Here is a 5,433-nt window from a genome sequence, read left to right on the forward strand (position 1 = left end):
AACAAGCCCTGTTATTCTGTCTATGTACTGGTCCTCCCTCCCTCCCTCCCTCCCTCCCTCCCTCCCTCCCTCCCTCCCTTCCTTCCTTCCTTCCTTCCTTCCTTCCTTCCTTCCTTCCTTTTCTTACAGGGTACAGTAATTTCTATCTGCTAATACAGTCCGATTTTAGGTTTCTTTCTTCAGCATACTTCTATTTTATTAAAAGCAAGGGCCAACTAGTCCTTAGACTCTGACCCATCTTCCTCTTGATGAATCTGGGAATAAGGACGTTCATAAGTCTCCTTGACAGACGCAACCACACAAAGCCAATCTTGGCGATTATTCTTCTTAAGGTATTCTGGTAAAAATATTTCAAATGTCTTTTAAAGAACTATCTGTCAGAAACAACTGTAATTTATTCTTCAAGCTTTCAGTTTGAACAACATTCCCAAGACTTCCACTTTTTCCATTGACTTTAACCTTCTGCTATAGACACTGTTCAAAATTTTCAGAATAAAAAAATTCCATCTTCAGAAAAACCACAAAACACCTCAGAGCTTTATGTATAGGCATGATAAAGACTTCACTTCCTTATGTATTGACTTCAGCATTAATTTTCATACTTTGATGGTCATCAAACATTTAAAGGAATGATAAAGAACGAGAGATACAGAAGGCCAAAAATAAGTAAATAAATTTAAAAATTCCATTTTCTATTGAATGAGTAAAGTCCAGGTCAACTTCTTAGGCTTCTTGTCTTTCTGCAGCACCACACTGGTCAGTGGCCATTGACAAAGCCAGCTTGCCTGCCTGCCTTCCTTCTTTCCTTCCTCCCTCCCTCCCTCCCTCCCTCCCTCCCTCCCTCCCTCCCTCCCTTCCTCTCTCTCTCTCTCTCTCTCTCTCTCTCTCTCTCTCTCTCTCTCTCTCTCTTTCACACAAGGTTTCTATGTGTAGCCCTCATTGTCCTGGAATTCACTCTGCAGTCCAAGCTGGCCTCTAACTCAGAGATCTGCCTGTCTCTGCCTCCTGAGTGCTGGGATTAAAGACGTGTACCACCATGCCTGACTCCCGAGTGTCTTTCTTTCTTTTTTAAATATATTTTTAATTGGAACAGAATTATATCACTTTCCTACTTCCTTTTCTCCCTCCAGTCCATCTTATGTCCTGTTTTTATAACTTTTCCCATGCTCCCCCATGCTTAAACTGATAGACTCTTTTTCTTTATTATTACTATGTAGCACTATTATTACTACATATGTGTGTGTGTGTTTGTATGTGTGTGTATGCACAGACATATAGATACAACTGACTAAGTCCATTTTGTTGTTTGTATGTGGTTTCAAGGATGATTTCTTTGCATTGAACAATCAATAAGGGGCTCATCCCTGGGATGAGTTAACTCTTCCCTAGCAACCATTGCTTGCCTGTAGTTTTTTGTCTAGGGGTGGGGCCCTGAGGAAATTTTCTCCGTCCACATCAACATGTCCGTTGACATTGCAATTTTCCAGTCTGGTTTATGCAGCCATTTCTAGGGGAGACCAGTTCACAGCAGACTTTCTCGTATTCTGGCTCTTCCAGTCTTTCTGCCCTCTCTTGCACAGTGTTCCCTGAGCTGCAGATGCAGGGGCTGTGATGTAGATGCATCCTCTGGGGCTGGGTTTCCCTGATCCATTCATCTCTGCACTGTGTCCAGTTGCTATATAGAGAGGTTTCTTTGGCGGTGGTGAGCTACCCTTATCAGTGGGTATAAGGGTACGACTTAGAATGTGGTGAGGAATTATGCTCCTCTAGAAAGGTGTTAGTAGATCCTTTTTTTTTAAAGATTTATTTATTTTATTTATATGAGTACACTGTTGCTGTCTTGAGAAACACCAGAAGAGGTTTCCCTTCCCTCTTTCCACCACCCACTCCATAGCCTCACCAACATATGCTGTCACTTGAATTTTTGATCTCAGATATTCTGAGGAGTGTAAGATGGAACTTCAGAGTTGTTTTGATTTGCATTTCCCCCCGATGAGTAAATGTTGAACATTTCTGTCAGTCCTTCTTGGCCATTCGAGATTCCTCTGTTGAGAATTCTCTGTTTAGCTTTCTATCCCAATTTTTAAAATTGGTTTATTTGGTTTGTTGGTGTCTAACTTTGTGAGTTCTTTATGTATTTTGGATATTAGCCCGGTCATATGTAAGGTTGGTGAAGAAGAGGGCACTGGATTCCATTACAGATGGTTGTGAGCCACCGCGTGGTCGCTGGGATTTGAACTCAGGACCTCTGGAAGAGCAGCCAGTGCTGTTAACTGATGAGCCTTCTCTCCAGCCCTGATCAAAAGTTTGATTTGACACCGGAAGCACTGAAACTGTTAGACTAACACGATACACAATCCCTACAAGATCTAAGTGGAGGAAAGGTCTTTCTGAATAGGACTCCATTTGTCCAGGGATGAAGGATAATAATAGACAAGTGTGACCTCACAAAACTAAAAAGCGTCTGCACAGCTAAAGAAATAATCGGTTGAATGAAGAAGTAACCCACAGAATCAAAGAGAATTTTCGCCAGTTATACATTTGACAGAGGTTACCATCCAGAATATATATGAAAAAAAACACCCTAAGACACACAAACTAAAAACAAACAAACAAACAAAACCCCCAAAGGATCAAGGAAAGAAATGACCCAATTAAAAAATGGATCTAAATAGAGTTCTCAATAGAAAAATGGTTAAGAAATTCCCCCCAAAATGTTAATCATTCTTAGCAATTAGGGAAGTACGAATTCAAACACCTTAAGATTTTGTTCCAGACCAGACAGAATGGCTAAGGTCAACAAAATAGCTAACCACAAATGCTGGAGATGCTGTGGAGAAAGAAGAACCCTCATTCACTGTTGGTGTAAATATAAATTAGTGTCACCATTCTGAAAATCAGTGAAGAATCCTCAAGGTGCTAAAAATAAATTGAGTTTACAACTCAGCTATATGACTACTGGGTACATTCCCAAAGGACTTGACAGTCACTGGCAACAGTCAGTGCCACCGTATTTCTAGTAGCCGGAAAAAGAAAACAACCTAAATATCCTTTGACACAATGAAATATTATTAAGCTGCACATAAAAATAAAATTATGAAACTTTCAGGTAAATATTTTGGGAAAATGATCTGACATCTTAAGATTATTCTTCTAAAAATTGTTACTGATTCTCTTCTTTGTGTTTCAAATAGGGATGCTATAGGTTCTCCAAGTCTGAGGGATATATCGCTAGGTGTTTCTTCATGATTATCTTTTAAAAAATATATCATTGCAATTGGTGGATACAGCCATCCCTGACCCCCTTTCCCTTGCAGGACCAAGTATCACCTCTTGATGTAAGGGAAAAAGAGAAGAAACAGATCTCGACTGAAATTATAAAGGTGGATGACAATGTAGGAAAGGATGAGAAAGGAGGCATGCTGGACCACAGTTAAAAACAAAAACAAAAACAAAACTGTCTGTGCTTGGTGATGCATATCTGTAATTCTATTACTTGGGAGACTGAAACAGGAAGATCATGAATTCAATGTCATTATTAGCGGTTTAGTGAGTTCAAGGGAAGTTTGGACTGAATGAAACCAAACACAGAAAAACTAATTTGATAACGACGACGACGACGATGATGATGATGATGGAGTCAGCTATAACTCAGTGGAATAACACTTTCCAGTATTCCCAAAGCTCTGACTTCTACCCCCAGCACAAAGAAACAAAATAACAACAACAAAAAACCAAACCAAAACCAACAACAACTAACCAAACCAATCCAACAACAACAAAACCACAATAAATATAAATGCCCAAGATTGTATAACTAAAGAGAATTTCCCAGATTCTCCTTGGCTCCTACTTGACCACTTACCACAAATGCAGAAAGCTGCTGTGGACATGACAATTCTCTACTGTTTCATGAGCTCCCTGAAGGCAGGACCACGGCATGACCTATTCCACTTGACCATGACAGAAGTTAAGAAAGGGTGAAAAGGTGAGATTGAATACAACTTCTTATTCCTTCTGAGTTTCTTTCACAGGAGAGAAACAAAAGCCACCAAAAACAGTTTCAGATTTGTGCCTTAGTCATAGTACCGGCTCCCTCTTCATGCCTCTGGTAATACACACACAAGTTGGCTATGTTTAGCAGCAGAGATGACAAAGTCATGCTGCTAGTTTGCACCTTAAAGGTCACAGTACCAGACCATTTAGGGGAAGCCTAAAGTTCAACAAGCCTGCAGTTCTAATACTCTGCTTCTGCTCCTTTTTCTGATGAGGAAATGAGGTCAGTGGGTCAGGGGCTCAATGAAGGTCACACAGACGGTCAGGAGACTATCTCCTGCGATTCTTTAGCCAGGACTCTGCACTGCTCACCATTCCACGATGCTGATTGTTGTTCAGAGGGTTGCAGGTCCCTGAGGATGCCTTGTAGAAAAGGGTGAATTCTTCCTGATGGCTTTTGTGTGTCTAGGGTTGTCACCTTCCATGACATGGATGTTTACCTATCAGGTCTAGAGACTCAAGTGTGACCTACAGGTGAGGGCAACTTTAAAAAGGTGGCCATATTGGTTGAAAGGGCTTCTCTCCAGTGAGGTTTTGTTTTTGTTTTTGTGTTTGCTTTTGTTTTTTTTTTTACACACACACACACACACACACACACACACACACACACACATTTATACATTATATATGTATATATATATATATATATATATATATATATATATATATATAGAGAGAGAGAGAGAGAGAGAGAGAGAGATGTAATTCTTTACTAATTTCGCAACATCCACCAAAATTGCTCTCTCGTTTCTACTTGTACAAAATTACATCAAAGTTCAAAGTAACATGCATGGGAAAACATTATCTTGAGGCATAACTTCAAAGTTATCAGATAGCGCTGAATAACATCTTTATCTCTGTCTCTCTGTCTGTGTGTGTGCGAGCGAGAGTGCATGTGCGTGCGCGCGTGTGTGCTCACACATTCGTTTTGGACAGCCTCTGTAGCTTTCCTCTCTAGCTCAGTTTTTGTTGGCGTTGATGCGTAGTTTGTTTCTAGTTTCTCCCTTTGATTCTTTGAGACATCTCTGCTGAACTTGTTTTCAGAGACTTGTTTTGTTGTTTCCAGCAGGGTCTCACTATGTAGCTCTGGCTGTTCTGGAACTCACTATGAAGACCAGACTGTCCTTGAACTCTTAGAGATCCACCTGCCTCCACCTCTCATGCGATGGGATTAGAGGCATGTGCCACCACAGCTGACTCCAAAGAGACATTTGTTTTAAAAAAAGAGTAGATAGCACGAATCTATTTAGCTTCCTGCATGTGCTCTTGGCTAACCCCTGTATAGTGCAGAAAATGAACTTAACATTGTGGTTTTGTGATGGGTCTTTGTGACAGTTTTCCCCAGAGAATCTTTGCTTCATGTTACGGTTCCCTTTA

At 40.5% G+C, this 5,433-nt stretch overlaps 1 pseudogene; it reads right to left on the reverse strand.

The window, feature by feature from the left end:
- Positions 1-215: 215 nt before the first annotated feature.
- Positions 216-3,942, reverse strand: Gm43631 (annotated as a pseudogene).
- Positions 3,943-5,433: the final 1,491 nt, after the last annotated feature.

This window comes from Mus musculus, chromosome 6 (assembly GCF_000001635.26).
Source record: "Mus musculus strain C57BL/6J chromosome 6, GRCm38.p6 C57BL/6J".
Classification (NCBI taxonomy): domain Eukaryota; kingdom Metazoa; phylum Chordata; class Mammalia; order Rodentia; family Muridae; genus Mus; species Mus musculus.